This window comes from Camellia sinensis, unplaced genomic scaffold (assembly GCF_055761805.1).
Source record: "Camellia sinensis isolate YWXY unplaced genomic scaffold, ASM5576180v1 Unanchor3, whole genome shotgun sequence".
Classification (NCBI taxonomy): Eukaryota; Viridiplantae; Streptophyta; class Magnoliopsida; order Ericales; family Theaceae; genus Camellia; species Camellia sinensis.
In genome coordinates this window covers 14,892,071-14,910,120 of record NW_028129178.1, presented here as the reverse complement: position 1 = coordinate 14,910,120, position 18,050 = coordinate 14,892,071, and the positions used below count along the sequence as shown (strand labels likewise).

Below are 18,050 nucleotides of genomic sequence, written 5' to 3'. Positions count from 1 at the left end.
AAAATTAAAGTAATTGGAAAATTAAAGCACTTCAATTTTTTTTTTTAGAATAAATGTGTAAAAGAAATGAAAAAGAATTTTAAAATTTTTTATATGATTTTTTAACTTTTTTATTTTTTTCAATATGTTTTTAACTATTTTAACACCAAACAATTTATTTTCAATCACAAAAGCATTGCAAACATTATTTGGCTGATTTATAGTTAAATGCTATGCACAATAAAATTACAAGAAAATTTATAGTTGTGGGCCCTGCTAGATAAAGAAAATTCTGCATTATTAAATGTACAGATTTGGTTTTTCCCAAATCAGTAATGATACATCCCTTTAATTTGGGAGTTCTAAAAGAGCACTAATAATGTGAGAAATAAAATAAATAAAAAAAATAAAAAAAAAAACCAAAATCAAAAATCACATCACATGAGACCTACACACCAATTAAAACTATTAAAACTCTTAATTTAGAGTTCCCAATCTTTTTTTCTTCCCCAAATACATAAGAATGTTTTGTTAATGATTTATAGTGGTGTTTGATTATCACGTGTATTGGTTGCCTTTTTTGTTTTTTATTTTTTTATTTGAGTGTAGTGGTCGTCTTTGTTTTTAAATTTAGTGATGCTAGCTTATGATATAGTGGTGATAGTTGTGAAACACATAAATGGACACATTAATTTTCAAATATTTAAGGGTTAGAATTAGAGATTCTTATGGTGTGATTATTTTTTTTAAAGGGTGTGTACACTAGTCATTTCTTGAATTTTTAGATGTTTAGGTCCAAATTAACATAATGTTTTTACAAGAAAAATGATATGTCACCATAATTTTTATATAAAATTTACTCTCAAAATGATGTAACAATGATAAAAATTACACCCATATAGCATTACTTATTTTGTTTTTATTGCAATATTTGTGTACAATTTTTTATTTTTATTTTTTATATAGCACTACTTGTTCTATAATATGAAAAAAGTATCCATATAATATTATTTTCTTTTCTATTTTTTGTTTTCCAAATATACATCTATTTTAATATTGATTGGGAAAATTATTGCAAATTTAATGATATTCTTTTTTTAATTTTTTTTTTATAATTATAAAAATGTATATTTTAATATATTTACGTACAATATTTTCGCTATTTCCTTCCCCTCTCTTCTCATTTATTTTACTTTTTCTTCCATCTTCAACCCTTCTTTTTTCATTGTTTTTCTGCTTTTATTTTTTATTTTCTTATCAGCAAAAATTAATAATTAGTTATTAGATTAACATCTAAGGGAGTTGAACTCACACCTTTTACTTTTTCTTCCATCTTCAACCCTTCTTTTTTCATTGTTTTTCTGCTTTTATTTTTTATTTTCTTATTAGCAAAAATTAGTAATTAGTTATTAGATTAACATCTAAGGGAGTTGAACTCACACCTTCTCCTAACAAAACACTAAGTCTTGCCTCCTATTATACTCCTAAGAGTGTAACTCAAAATTTCTCCTTAAGAGAGACTTAGTGACCAAAGGACTAGCCACGCAAGTGGTTTAACATAGTGACTACATTGGTACAAATACCATTACTCGTCTTTCCATCTTTTAATTTTCTTTTGGGAAGTGATTTATTTTTAGTAATTTTTTTATTAAAATATGAAGTGAAAAATGAAAGTGTTTGTAAATGACTAATTTTTATTTTATTTTTTATAGAAAATATGCAAAAAAATAAAAAATGAGTTTTTATTTTTTATATGACTTTTAAGCTTTTTGATTTTTTAATAAGTTTTTAACTATTTTAATACCAAACTTCTCCCCGATCACAAAGCATTGCAAATATCATTTCGGTCGTTTATAGTTTAAAGCTATGCACAATAAAATTACAAGAAAATTTATAGTCGTGCCCCTGGTTAGAGTAAAGAAAAATCTTGTCGTCCTTGTTTGTCATCCTCTAAAAAAATTAAAAAGTCAAAAAGTCACTATCCTATTTAAGTCATATCATCTTATTTAAGTCATATCAACTCTCTATCACATCACTTCAAACCCAACCCATACCCAACTCATATTTTATAAAAAGTCAAAAAATGCACTTATTTAGAAGTCATATCACCTCTCTATCACATCACCTTAAACTCAACCCATATCCAACTCATATTTTATAAAAAATAAAAAAGTACACTTATTTAGAATATCCTAAAAGTGTATTGTTTTGATTTTCCCCAAATATTTAGGTTGTATTCGGTTGATAAATTTTAGTAAGGATTTGAAAAGAAAAAGGAAAGTTTTGTGAAATGTAGATAAAATGTAACTATATTTTATTCGCATTTTACATACTTTTTCCCTTTCATTTGCTAAATCTCCAACCAAATTTATTAACCAAGACAACATTAGGAATGTTTGGTTAATGATTTATAGTTGTGTTTGATTATCACGAATAGTAGTGGTTGTTATTTTTTGTTTTTTTTGTTTTTAGAATTGTGTATAGTAGTTGTCTTGGTTTAGAAATTTTGTGATCCTAGATTATGATATAGTAGTGATGGTTATGAACCAAATAAATGGCAGACATTAATTTTTACAGCTAGAGGGTGGCTCTAGCGGAAAGCTGAGGAGTTCGCAACAGCTAAATCACGATCTTCGGACGAGCTCATATTGACACAAGGCTGCCTATTTTCAATGCTGGGAGTGAAGCAAGAAAAATCTCTCATTTGAGGCCTTTCACAGCCATAATAATATCAACAAGCCTGAAACTCTAGTTAATAAATCAAAAGAGGGATGAGCCTGAGAGATAATAAGAAGAGGAAATATCTTTACGCTTTACTAATATAATTATATAGGGTTTCTTACTTTCTTCGCATGCTTTCAGCGTCGTGTTCGTGTCGTGACATTTTGAATGTGTCAAAATTATCTTAATAATAACCTAACTCATGTATTATTTCGTGTTATTGTGTCATGTCATTTCTGATTTGTATTCGATTTGTATAGTATTAACGTGTCATGTAAAAATATTTTACCATAAGCTAAAAATATCAAGCGTACAAAAAAAAAAAAAAAAAAAATTCTTCACAATTTAATTTTTATGAAACTAATCTATATTGAATGAAATTATTCATAAGAATATTTGATTTCAATTCAATTTGATTTTCTTAATTTACAAAAACAATATCTTATTATATATATATATATATTTTTTTTTTTACTAAATTAACTCAAACAGTAGACAAATAAATTTTCAATTGAAAACAAAAACAAAAACCTTTATTAGCTTTAAAATCCTATTTTACATGCTTTTTTCTTAGTTAGATGGAGTTATATAAGAGATTAAAAAATGTCATAACACCCTTTAATAGAAATAATATTAAATATGTGACTAATTTTTCATTATACCGATTATTCGTGTCAGCTTTGTTCTATACAAATTCGACAGTAATCCAACCTATTTAATATTCGTGCTAATGAGTCGTGCCATATACATATATTCATGTAGATTTGAATCGTATTATCATATCAAAAATTCCTGCTTTAATCATGTAGTACAGTTTAATTTTAATGAAGTGTTCATGCCTTTTTGGGGGAGAGAGAGAGAGTGTGTGCGCGCGCACACTGTGAACATATTAAACATCTATTAACAATATTATTCCATATATGCACATTGAAATCCAACAATACAAGCATATGCTTTGTGTAGTTTCCCACTAAAAATAAATGTACACATATAATTTCCACAAGACGAGGAGGTAAACCTTTTCCTACCACCTCTGGTTCATTTCCATGTCTCACTAAAATTAATTTCATAGATACAAAACAATTTGTATAAGAATACCATCAAACCTAGTAAATCCTCTCTGCAGTAGATACAGGATGCAAGAAAACGACAATAACAGTTATATTATCTTTGCTTCCACGTTCAGTAGCCTCGGTTGCCAATCTCTTTGAGCACATCCTAGGCTCTTTCACTGTGTCCTTTATTATGCAAACAATCTCTGCGTTGCTCATAACATCCCAGAGCCATCGCTAGCCATAACCTGACAGTCGAACACATGTTGTTACTCTCTCTATAAAAATGTGATATGCTAACAAGTCACAACCATCCATCATAAATAAAGCAAAATTTTGAAAATGGTCTGATTACAAATGAAACATACATCATAAGCATTTGAATTAAATAAGAATTATTGGGAAAAGCATAAAGGTCGCAAAATTATCTAGGGTTTTACTTCCTACCCCCCTTTTCAGCCACTGTAATTTTTTTCAAAAGATCATTTTTTAGAGATCACTAAACTAAAAGAATATAACTCCAAGTTCAGAAATATGAGAAGCATGTGAAGGTAGGTGTTAATAGTTGATATTGGTAATATGACAAGAAGGTTGAATATGAAGAGATAATAAAAATAGAAAAGAGAGAAGAAAGAACACAAAAAGTTAATGTGGTTCAGTCAATCTTGGCCTACGTCCACACATACAAAGCCCTATGGGCTACATCTTTTATTCGCACTACTTAATCCTCCTGATTACATGGTACACCATATATATAAAGTGGGAGATACAATCAAATCCCTTCAGTTATGTATCTTCATATATTCTGATATCTTTAACACTATAATGTTATCTCAAACTTAACCAGTCCCAAATATACTAGAGAGGTTATCTTCCTAATATTAGGTATGGACTGTCTCACTTTACATGTAGTTCTATGGAAGTTCAATCGTCAGAACACTCTCTCATTCTAGGCTTACTCCACACCCTCCTTGTATTGTCTTATTTCAATGCTTTGAAACCATGAGGTGTGAATGGGGAGGGAAGAGATAGGGCAAGGCCGCTAGAATTTTTTTATTTTTAGAACCGAAAAACAAAGGCATAAACCATAATCGTTCAAATTGTGGTATACGATCTCTTTTGAATAAGTTTGATCTGAGTGCCTACCTGTGTTATGCACTAACAAACGAAAAGCATAATACAAATTAGAATAATTACAAGTCTGCCAAGATAATTTTTTTTTTTTTTTTTGATAACTCAGCATCTGGCCCACTAGACCGACTACTCCGGAAGACCAATCTCACCATCCACTAGTGGGGGGTCGGGGCAAAGTCCCAGAAATTGTTTGCACTTAGAAGATTTTGAAGGGAGCACACCCTAGGCCCAGGTCTTGACCACTAGGCCAACCCCTTGGGGTTAGTCTGCCAAGATACTTGTATTCTATTTTAACTGTAAACATAACAAAAGAATAAGGATTGAATTCAAGAAGCCTCAAAATGCTTCAAATGAAAGAGAAATTAGACCTATAGTTTAGTTTTGATATTGTCTATGATGCTTTTGTTGGTTGTGTTTTACAGTGATATATGTTTGATATTTCACAATACAAAATTAGTGAGTGGCTAGCAAATGATAAACTTGTACTTTGAATTGTCAATATCCTTTGGTGTTAGCTATTGGATAGCTTAATGAAATATGAGAATGTAACATGATTTTGTCATTAGTATTTGATGAATAATTCATTGCAAAAGGAGTACAAGTGTTTTAAAAGTTTTACATTTTTCCTGCTGTAATGATTGAGATTAAAAAGCTCCAAAATAAGTCTTTGATATTTGTTTTATGATTAAATGTTCATTATCTAAATTATTTTGGAGTTAGAAAGGGTTTTGGATGAGTTTGAGATGCTTAACACGTGAAAATCTTAAAAACATTGAAGGTCTTGAGTCGACCTCAAATAAATGATTCGACCCTGAACTCCAGTTGTCGTGCAGATAAAAGGATTAGTCGACTCCTTGACAAAATAAATCGAATCCCTTAAGAAAAGTTCTGAGAGCTTCAGATTTCACCTAGATTCAAAATAAGTTGACTCCTTCGTCGCAAAATTTAAATTCTAGAATATGCAACAGCTACTTCGTTTCAACTGCTAGAGACGCATTTACTGCACTGGAATGACCAAAATGAGACGAAGGGCTATAAAACAAGATTTTTACATGTCTACAAACATGGGATGAAGGATTAAATGTAATACCCATCAAGATCTTTCAAGTTTTGAGCTTCAACTTCCATATTCTTTTGCTTTTGAGCTTTGTTGTTTAAATTCAACTCCTTAAAAGTTTATTGTTCTAAAACCTTGTGTTACTTCTTTCCCACATCATTCGTAAAAGGGTTTTTAAACTATTGGGATTAATGGAGTGTTTGTGGGAAACACTTAGAGAAAATCTTGTTCTGTAAGGCTACAGATTTCAAACTTCAATAATATATCTCAGGATTATTCAATTGTCTTGCTAATAACATTTCCAAGTACGGGACCTCCTAAATTGGGGGCCTACAAATTTCAAATTGCAAGAACATGAATTGTGCTATGATCATCCAGGCACTACAGAAAATTGTGTTTGGTAATGGCATATAGAACAAATGCTTTTAAAGTGATTAAAGCAGATGCAACTGCAGTTATTTAAAATTTCTGATTTCCCTGGAAACTGTACATAAAAGTCTATTTAGAAGCCACAAATCCATTTATTAGTTTCTCGTAGCACACAAATAATAAACCCCAGATAACAGAAGATTATCAGATCAAAGGACCTTACCAAGCATTCATCTTCTACAAACAGTATGGTCTCAGTTATCTCAGGTTCTGCAATCATAGCAGGCTTCAGATCATCATCACCAATAGACCGCGTAACCTGTAAAAAATATGTAATTAATAAACTTCAAATTCAACCACAAATTATTGATTATTGCTTTCACATCATGTTGAATACTGGAAGCACGGGCAAAGAGTGGGGCCGGGCAGGGACCATGTGTTCCTGTTTACCCATCCTCTTCTTGTTTCTTTATTTTTTAAATCTAGTTTACAGAAACCTCATTAAATAGAAACCAACCTTTTGTTTCTAATTCATTATTTAGAATTTAAAAAATAAAATAAATAAAATATCAGTATTAGCTCAGTGCTATCTCTTAATACCCAAAAAGATAAGGTGCAAGGTTCAGGCCCTCACAAGACATGAAGGAAAAATAAAAATAAAGGAATATATAATTTTAACAAATTAAAGAAAAAATGTTTGCCTACTGTAGGTGTGCTTTGTTGGTGGACATGCTAGCAAGTTTGGTTGAGAATTATGAATCTTCCTAACTCAACCTATTGTTGTATTTAATTTTAGCTACACCACACAAAGAACAAAAATCAATGTTTTAGGGTAAATTATATTAATATATATACATACATACATACATATATATACACATATGTAGGTTTAGAGAAAAGAAAGAGTTAGGGAATGAGTTAGACTTCATTCCCTTTTATATTGATAATTCTGATCAATTACAGGCATAATTCAAGCAACTAAAAAAGGAATAAATAAGAATACAATTCATTATTTTCCTATTCTAACAACATATATATTTTTAGGGTAAATTACAGTAAACCCCTCTCAACTATGACCCATTGTCAAGTTAAAAATCAATGTTTAAAATTCAACACTCAACCCGCTTATAGTTTTGTTTTGTAACTCTAAACCTCTTCTGTCATCACACCGGTAGTCATTTGGCATAAATGTATCATACTGTAATTAAAAATTTATGACTAAAAAAGCCTTATTATATATACATACATTGTATATATATACACAACCAGCAACTCTACATGGCCAGAAATGCCAAGCCATAACTAGAAACTCTCATGGCTAATACCAACTAGAGAACCCTTATTAGCCAAGCCATTATGATTTGATAAAAAAGTTTCACAGCAAAAGAATTGAGGGTTTTGATGGCGATACGTTGATTAGGTGGGGGGATTTTAGTGGACATATGTTGAATTAATATAGGGCTTTTAGTGTTGAGGGGTTTCAATGTGTATTGGGGTGTTTGATCAGTGGGAGGGAGGCTGTGGGCAAGGGGTTTCGGCTTGGTGGGAATTGAAAGGGGAGGTGGTGAGTGGTGGGGGAAATAAGGTGGTGGTGCAGAGATGGGAGGAGGGAGGAACAATGAAGGAGATGCCATTGGTTAAAGAAAGAAAAAAAAAGGAGTTGGTGTAGGCTGGAAGAGGAGTTGCATGTGGCGAGTGAGATGAAGAGAGGTGGGCCATTGTCTTCAACCACCGTTGTCGCCATTGCCATTGCCATTGCCATAAGCTGTTGTAGCCACTGCCAACCCCTCATCTCTCTCTCTCTCTCTCTCTCTCTCTCTCTCTTCAATGAGTTCAAAACCCCAAGCCCTTAAACAACACCCCTATATCCATTGCCACCCCCAAACTTCACTCCCTTTGTTGATCATTAGGTCCTGCAAAAATATGGGATTGTTGTGGTGATTCACAGTGGCTGACTTTACTCCCTTTGTCAAATGAATTTGTTGTGTTTGTTAATCGGAATTGTGGAGACACTGTGGAATTAAGGGTTTGGGATTGAATTGAGGTTTGGAAGAAATTAGGTAGTGGTTGAAGAAGATAATGATAGTCTGGTAGCAATACAATTGAAGGGTAAAAGGGTAACTTAATAATTTCTGTTAACAGTGTTAATGACTTTTGCAATTCATATACTTCAAGGGGGGTTAAGTGTTGCCTTTAAAACATTCAGGGGGCAACTCAAAAATAGGTCATAGTTGAGGGGGGTTTAACGTAATTTACCGTATTTTTTTATTGTACTGTTGTGAGCTGATTGTAAAGTGTAATGTATATACCTGAAAGTTGTACCTGTACTATTTCTTTTGTGTAATGTAATGGGATTTAAGTAGGGAGGAAAGAGAGTTCGGTGTGTGCTACTTTTATACACTAGGATTATAAACACACACACATATGAAGCAAGTCTTGTTATTGAAATTTAAATCATTTGCTTTGCTATTCGTTTCCATTTTTGTTGTTGAACCCTTGAACACTAAATTAGGCTTTAAAACATACATCAATCACCCTACTCTTTTGAATCAGTCCACATCTAATATGAACTTACAATAGAAGATCTCACTATTTTAACTTAATAATCTTAACTAGCCTTAAACCCTTAACCATCATGCCTTAGATTTCTAATCTGAAATTGGGGTGTGACAACCTGCCACTGATTTGCCCCAAAAATCCTAACCTCAAGGAGCAACCACTCCTATTCACCAGTCTCTAGACCTCCAAAAGCCTATGCGCTCTCCAAGAGGTTGAGACTGCCCGAAAGACCTCTCTTCAGGAATTAAGAAGCTTCTTTTGAGCCAACAAAGGAACTTCAAATCCCAACATCAGGGACCTTTGCAGAGATCTACCCTTTTTTGCGACCCACATCTTCTTGCGATCAACCCCGTCAACAACCACATCGAATGCTTTGAGCCCAACTTGCATAATGTTCCTCTTCATGGTGACAACTGATGAACCCTCCATACAACTACCAGCCGATGCAGGACACAAGGAGCCTCCTCGCTACGCTCAGAAGCTGGAGTAGGATTCGAGGACCAACTCCTTACCTTTTATATTTTCGCTCATGTTTTAGTGATCATAAGTATTTTTGATAATCATAATGCTCAAGATAGCCCTAGATATGGGTTGTAGTGGTGGTTCATGGGTCTTAACACTTGGTGCAAAAAGAATTTGACGAAACAAATAAGTTTATATTATATACTTCCTCACAATAGACAACCATATTAGAAGACAATAGTCTACACAATTTTCTAGAATATCGTTAAGCAAAGGATAAGAAGAAAACCTGGAGAGCAGCAGGCCCAACCCTCCACGTGTCAACTTGCCATTGGACCTGTCCCCCTTCACTGATAATACGTTCTCTCTCCTCAGGACAACTTGCAACATGATCCTACAGCGTCAAGTTGAATTAGTTGGAGAACAATTTAACCCATTTGGGTAAGCAAAGGAGACAATTTTTAATAAAATAAGTTAAAAAAAAGGTCCATGTTTTATTCTAATAGAATGTTTCAACTACACAGTCATTTAGTTGATAAATCAAGTCCGATCTCACCTTACTTAGAGCATAAGCACTGCCAGCTCGGCATAGCATTGCCCTGCAATCGCCAGCATTAGCAACAAAAAGCTTGTTTCTGACTATAAGAGCCACAATGGCTGTGCAACCAGGATGCCAGTCTTTCTGAATAACTCCCTTAGATTTACGATGGGAATCCAATTCATTCCTGAATGCAACATCTGTCTTGACAAATGCTTCTAGTAATGCATCGGACGGACTGCATTGTTATCAAATACAAAATAAAAATATGTACTTCTTATTAAATACATTCATATATAGATTATAGAATGTAAAGAGCCCGCGAGAATAATAGAATGGAAGAAACCTTTTTATGGAACCAAGACTTTGCAAAAATCCTGGTAGAGCTCGAGCAGAAAACTCAGCAGCTGCTGCACCTGCATTTGATCTTGCCATTTTTATTGTAATCTAGAGCAACTAATGCACGACACATAGGCTATGTTTGGAAACAACCAAAAAGAATCATAAAAAAAAAAAGAAAAAAAAAAAGGAATTCTTCAAGAATTTAAACATTAATTTCTTAAAACTAATTTCCAAATAATTCCATTTTGTAATAGTTGGGCTTTGTAATGCTCATTATGTCATTCTGGTTTCATTAAGAAACACTTCAAGTGATGCCCAAGCAATTGTTTATTAATTAATATTGTGATCACCCACATGAGCTTTAGTTCTCATTAAAATCCACTGTTGCTTGAGTTTGGTACCAAATACACCAATAGGATGAAAATAAGTAGCTCTTAATTTATGACGCACCTCGATGACCATCAAAGATTCCAAACACATGGATATCCTTCTCACCGCACATATGGGGCATAAGAAAGTGAGTGTCCTCCATTGTCTCCCTTCTCCCACAAGTACCGAAGGATCCCCAAGACAACACTGGATGGTGTGCTGAAGGATCAGTAAAAGGATCAGGCCAAATTCTGACACCAGAATCAGCTGCGAGACAAGATCTCTTTGACAGGTTTTCATCCTCAGTAAACCAGTTAATACTTTTTTGATAAGCAAGAAGGCTCGGGATGCCCTCATCACCAAGAGGGATAGAGGGGTCAACAAGTGCCTTTTCCTTTTTGTCTTCCTCTACTCTCTTTCTGCATTCCAAGATGGGATCAAGTTCCAGAATAATATCATCAAAAGAAGGCCTATTTTGGGGGTTTGCATCCCAACATCTCTGTATCAAGGACGGGAAACCTGTTGGTGCAGACGAGCTGTGACCAGCAAGAGCAGGTCGCAATCCTTCAGACACCACGGCTGCTGTAAGTTGCTGTTCAGTACAGTTCATTTCCAGCACAGCGTGGGCCTGCAAGCAGATCACATGATGCACAACCATGTTAAAAAGCATAGTTGACAGGTCAAATGATTAGGGGGCATTCAGTCAGATTAAGATGTAAGATATTATCTGTGAAGAATTGGACGTCCAGAAGAAACTTAACTTCAACAGAAACCTTTTTTTTTTAATACAATTTTTAGAATATGAAAATTATATGGGAAACCTGAACCCTGATAAGCAGTTATATGCATGAACATATGTGTGCTCATAAACTGAATGACAAGAAAAATGAGGAATGGTATGAGAAGTAATCTAGAAAGCAGGAAGAGAAATCCCACTAGATGTTAAATGAGATTGAACAACACAGAGTGGCTGAAAATGAGAGAGCTTAGCGTGGTGGTCAAACTACATGACCTTCAACACAGAGTGGCAGGAAATATACCCCAAGTCCCAGAAAATGAGTTCATGCCACGCTTGCCTGAAACTGCTGTGGTTAAACTGCAGGATTCAAGTGTTCCACTTGTCTTAATCACCATGGTGGTCAAACTACATGTCCTTCAACTCTGCGATAGTAACACTGTGCCATTCGTCCAATAGCCAAGTCAAAGAGGCAGGACTTATATATATATGCTGAAGTATTCAACATAGCACCTCGGAAGATTTTGTGGTTTGGTGGCTAGAGACTAAAGTGTTGATCACTACGACACCCCTGTGAGTGCCACTTCTGCCAGCCTTACTGAGAGAGAGATACCACACCATTGGACCTTTTGTGTGGATGCTCAGGGATCAAGGCAAATCCTAAGGGATTGATACACAGCCACATGTTGTGGCATATCCTAATGGAATACAGAAATATCTAGGAAATTTGTTATGGGTCTTGTGACCCCCCTCTTATAAATAGGAGTTAGCACCCCTTACATCACCAGCACTTTCGGGGCACGTAACATCAACATCAAGGAGGTGCCAAACTCCTCAGACATTTACTTCATCTATGCTATTACTGGCCCACACACATTTCTACACCTCCACTCGCAAGAGTGATAATTTAACAGCCATATAGCCATGTAAACAGTGAGTTATAGTAAAAGGAAAAAGTCAAACCTGCGCTTCTGCACGAAGATCAGTATATGGGACAACACCAGTAAGCAGTTCACTGCAACACATCGAAATCAAATTTCATGTTTATATGAAATTATATAAAATAAATTCTTCTACATGTCATTGCAAATGATAATGATCTATCAAATCCCAAGTTCTACGACAAGGTAGGACTGTAAGAGAAATAAGCTGCCTAGATAACAAAGCAAAAGACTCGGTCTATACATACTATCTAGCATTGAAATGTTATCCCCGAATCTAACAATATAAAGTACATGCATACCCTTCTTGTTATTACATTGCCACGAAATTTGTTAGATAAAGTGAATTAAGGCATTCATGAATGATCAAGATGACCAATCATTCTATTTGCTTTTCGACAAGTACGACATGAAAATAGTCAGCGCAAGAAAATAGTGTTTAATCCATTATTAGACACTCTAAGAAGTATGGACATGGACAAGGGACACGATAGAGATATGACATGGACACGCTAGCACAACAAATTTCAAAAAATGCAAGATGCAACACGTGAAGGATACCTGCAACTATATACATCTGACTTTTCATTATGTATCTCCTTTCTCAATATTTCAGGCGCCATATAAATGAGTGTGCCGACCATATTCTTTTTATGGAAACCACCAGTTGGCTTTCCAAATGACCTCCAGTTCTCCATAGAAACTCGTTTAAGATCTTTCTTATATTCTGCTAAACCAAAGTCTGCCAGATGTGGATGAAGGTTTTCATCAAGCTGCCAAAAAAAAAAAAAAACAGAGGCACCAGCAGCATATTATTCAACCACTTCAATAGGAAACACAAAATCTTACCCACAAAAAGATCAGAAACAAAACAAAACAAAACAATAAGCTTATGTAGATGGCCTTTACAAGAATATTTGCTGGTTTTACATCCCTGTGTACAATCCCAAGTTTATGTAGATGTTGCAGAGCTTTAGCTGTAAAATAGGAAACATGATCATTATAACTTTAGTATAAACCTTATCATACGTTCATAAAACAGAGAATCAAAACAAAGGGACAGACATACAGCAATAAGCTTATCCAATGCCAGTACTCAGCAATCAATCTTTTCCTATGGGACCACATTACATCAAACCCCTCTTGTCGGAGAAAACCCATCTCGAGTTTGAAGAGATGTTTACGTTTCAAAAAATTGCTCCAAAGTTTCTCCTTCCTATGTACTCGGATTTAGCTTAGTTTGGTACTTTGGTTAGAAAAAATTTCAAGTGATATAACTCAAATGGAGAACTTTACTACATTCAGCCCAAACTCCCAAACAAGTAAATTGGTTTCTCACAGGAATTCCATCAAAACACATATGTGGTACCAAGCAAAGAGTAAACAAATTAAGTAATTGGACACGGATGAAATCCTCCTCATCATCATCATCATCAGCAGCAGCAGCAGTAGAGAAGAAAGAGAGAAGGCAACATCAGTGACAGAGGAAAGATCCAACAACAGTTACGGAGAAGAGAAAACAACAGCTACAACAGAGAACAGACAGATCAGCAGTAGCAGGAGTAATAGCAGACGCGGGGAAGTAGATAATAGATTCAAAGAAGAAGCAGAGAATAGAAGCAACATCAGTGAAGAAGAAGAAAGAGAAAGCAACAGGGGAGAGGAAGAAGAAACCAGCTGGGAAGATGAAGAAGAAGAAAGCAGTAAAGAAGAGGAAGAAGAAGCGAAGCTAAGCTATGCAGAGAAGGAGAAAGAACCAGGGAAGATGCAGAAAAGAGAAGAATATGCAGAGAAGAGAGAGACAAAGGAAGCAGAAGATGTTGAGAGAAAGAAACAGAGAAGAAGCAGCGAGAGCTGAAACCAAAACAAATTTGGAATTTCTAAATTAATGAGACAAGTAATTTGAAGAGGTTCAGTAGTTACCATTAAATCCATAAAGTAATTCCAAGAATTTTCAGCTGAAACTTAAAGAGGTATCTAATTAGGACGTCTACCTAAGATGCTGAGTAGCAATACCAAATTTTAAAATTGGCGAGGTTTTTTTCCTTTTGGATGATGAAGAACCTCTCCAAGACAGGGTCTAGATGCCAGCAAGAGTTGAACCCAAAACATCTGAGTTTATATCTCACTCCTTTGACTACTAGGCTATCCATGCAGGTTAAATTGGTGAGATGTTGGAAATAATTTAGAAAAATTAATATTATTTGCATTATTTATTCATGAATGTTTTAAAAATTGAAATCATATTCCACGTTAGCTATTCCCATGTTTTACAGAAATTCAAGGATATTTATCAAAATTTTTGAAGAGCATTATGTCCATCGTGACATAAATACTTCATTATCATCACTCATATGTTTAGACATTCTTATAAATCTTGTGCAACATGCTAAAACTTACCAATAAGTTAATCTCTTTATTTTATTTTGGTCAACGGTCAATAACCTAATCTAAGTTTGGGTTCCCTTCTCTAGATGCATCAGGAATAATCTATTCAAAATTGACAAAAAACACTACTAATTCCTATATGTTGAAAAAAACAATACTTAAGAACACAACATGGTAGTAGATTGCACATCCTTAATCATTGACAACGTATGTTTTATGGAATGTGTGTAAAATCTAAGCCAATGCTATCAAAAGCGTGCTTAGGCACGCACCTAGGCACAAAGTGTAGTAAGGTGCACCTGAGGGCCAGGGTAGGGTAAACTATAGCGGTAGGTAGGTCAAAATTGTCAGGTTTATAGTAAAGTAAAGTATAAAATTGTATCACTAAATTAATTAAGTTTAAAAGCAAGAATTCACACTCAAAACCCGATCTATTGCCATCCTTGAGGTGAGATGACATTAACGAAGCGCATCCGAGGCATGCGCCTATTTCAATTGCTCCTAATTTGTTAAAGACATGATATCAACCCTTCGATCAAATGAAGTCCATTGTAATTTCATTTGTTCCTATAAAAGCCTCTCGAATAAATAGAAAACTCCAACCTTAATCAACAAAATAAAGTTACATACCAAAGCATTTACATTTTGACTTTCATATCATTTTTTTAAATTTTTTTATTACCTTTTTTCCCTCTAGACGGTGACAATCGTCAAATAGTAATTTGCAGCCTTAAGTGTTTATCTATGAAGCATGGGTGCGGGTACGGGTACGATACGGGTACACCGATACGAAAAATTCTTTAAAAAGTAGGGTACTAGTACGGCTGGGTACATCAATTTTTTTTAATTTTTTTAAAAATTATTTCAATATCAAAACTAAAAAGAGAACAACTAACTTGTCTAAAAAGTTATACAATTATTTTTTTTTCTTTTCTGATTGTCTAAAACAGGATACAAAAGAGACCAAAACCATGACTCATAGGTAAAGAGTGTTGGAAATAAATTACTTGATATTTTCAAAATTGAAAGAATAATAATAAAGGTTGCAATAAATTCTAGCATCTAAGGGGAAAAAAAAAAAAATTCATTTTGCCGTACTGGTGTCGTACCCATGCCGTACCCACAATGTACCCATGACGTACCCAAATGTATTTGCCGTACACGGCATGTATTCGGCGTACCCGGTACATGTACTGCTGTACCGGTACTCGTACCCGCACTCGGTAAGTACCCAGTACTCGTACCCAGTACTCGTACGACACCATTTTTGGAGTATCGTACTTCATAGGTGTTTATTGTTTAATGGCTTAATTTTTATAATTGTTATTATTATTTTTTTTGATAAATATTATTATTATCATTATTATTATTATTATTATTGCTAGGGGTTGTTGGAGTTTTGCTCCTGACACAAATCTATGATTTAAGTTACAATTTTACTCCTTCAATTGCATCTAAACAAAAACTAGGACTAAAATTTTTGTTTTCGTCCAGAATTGAAAAGATGCTTTGAAAACAATTTAGGTTCAATAGAAGGCTCTGTTTAAAGGATTTACTACATTTCTTTTATTTATTATTTTTCCAAAAAAGACTAAATGTCCAAGAATTTCGAAAATTTATCATTTGTAATAATTGTGACAGAGCACGAGTAGTACCATTAGCAACACTCAAAGTAAAAAGAGACTTCAAGCAAGAAAAACACCAATGGAAAGATTTACTATATAACTTTACAGTAGTTAGAAACCTAAACCTGAAATCTACACCACATCACTAACATGTCATCAATGTGAACTAAGCACCTATAAGAATCATCTCAAGTATTTCATATTACCTAAACAAATCATAACAGGTAATAAAACACTATGAGTCTATGAGTGTCATGTTCAGCCTAATCTACACTACTTATTTACCCTTAATAAGAGGAATTTTGCACATAATATCACAAAGAAAATACAAAGAATTTCAATGACGAGTAAGGAATTAAGGTTTACTTCACAAAATTAAAACAAACTCAAATGAAGCCAAGATCATCAAAGACATACCTAACTGGACTGAGATGGTGAGCACTTGATCAAAAGTTGGATTCCACTCTTCCACGTGTAGTTTCTCTGCCAAATTTAGGGACTCGTAGAATTTGAAGAAAAACATGTAATTTGGAGGCTTTGCATGTGCTGCAACCAATGTGGCGATTCCTAGATGATCTAACTTGCTTCATCAACACATCATATAACCAAATTGTCAAAAAAGAATCCTGCATATCACATGTAGACATTCAAATAAACAAACCAAATACACATACATAAACATCTACACACATAAATTCATATATAAGCGCATATTTTATACTATTATTAGAAGGAAACACCTTAATTGATGTCCCTGACAGATTTTTAGTATGCCTGAATTACCCCGTGCTCAAACATCTTTGGATTCTATTTTGATTTGCACAGAATGATAAAATGGTAAAACTACCTAAAACCACCTCAACATCCTTTTCCAGAACCAATATCCCTCTCCTCCCCCAAATGCATCATGGCCAGCCCCAACCTTGAGGCAAGACCACCAAGGGCCTCCAAATTTTAACAAAATTTAGGGGCCCTAATTAATTTTAACTCTTATAGCATTAGTAGGCTCAAAAATAAGGATTCAGTACAACTAATCTAAGTTCACAATCTAAACTAAAGGGTCCTTATAGATTATGCAAGCTTAATTAGTAATTTTGCATTAAAAAATGTGAGAAAAGTAATATTTAACTGATACACTGTTGTAGTTGGTTCAATTTTTATTTGGTATTATTTAACTGATACCTTTTTGTAAACTGAATTTGGTCAAATTATAAAACTAACAAGACAATATTCTTATAATTTTGAGCTCTTGTAATGATTTTTCTTCGTGTCTTAATTTGTGTAAGTTAAATTTTAGTAATTATATCTGCAAGCTAAATTTGTGTGGGTAATAGCAAATTTAAATATATATATATATATATATAAAATGTAAATACTTACTATTTTACATGCAATTTTTTTAATGATTATATATAAAAGGCTCCAATTTCAAGAGTCCTCTTAGGGCTCCAACAACTCAGGGTAGGCCTTGATCATCGCACTATAGTTGGTTACTTACATAGTGAGACACACACACGTATATACACACAAAAAGGGGTTTTGCTAATTTGGAATTCACGTAAGGCAGAGATAGGAAGAAGGTGGGAGATGCAGAGGAATTGAGTCGCTCCGGCAGCAACCCCGAATGCATGTGTTTGACTCCACAATCTCCACCCCCATATCTCTCTCTCTCTCTCTCTCTCTCTCTCGCCTCTCACCCATGTATATATTTATATGTTTATGTATATGTAGAAGAGGGTGGAAAAACGAAGCTTTGGGTTGGGCTGGGATGGAGAGGA

General features: G+C 34.1%; 1 pseudogene across 1 annotated transcript; it reads right to left on the bottom strand.

Annotated features, from left to right (window-relative positions):
• Positions 1-3,596: 3,596 nt before the first annotated feature.
• Positions 3,597-17,195, bottom strand: LOC145789262 (protein kinase and PP2C-like domain-containing protein; annotated as a pseudogene). The gene is made up of 10 exons (XR_014358616.1): positions 16,690-17,195; positions 13,169-13,236; positions 12,821-13,032; positions 12,282-12,333; positions 10,664-11,210; positions 10,218-10,287; positions 9,890-10,109; positions 9,623-9,727; positions 6,536-6,631; positions 3,597-4,000 (listed from the first exon to the last, which is right to left on the bottom strand). The product of XR_014358616.1 is annotated as a protein kinase and PP2C-like domain-containing protein (transcript).
• Between the last annotated feature and the right edge of the window lie 855 nt (positions 17,196-18,050).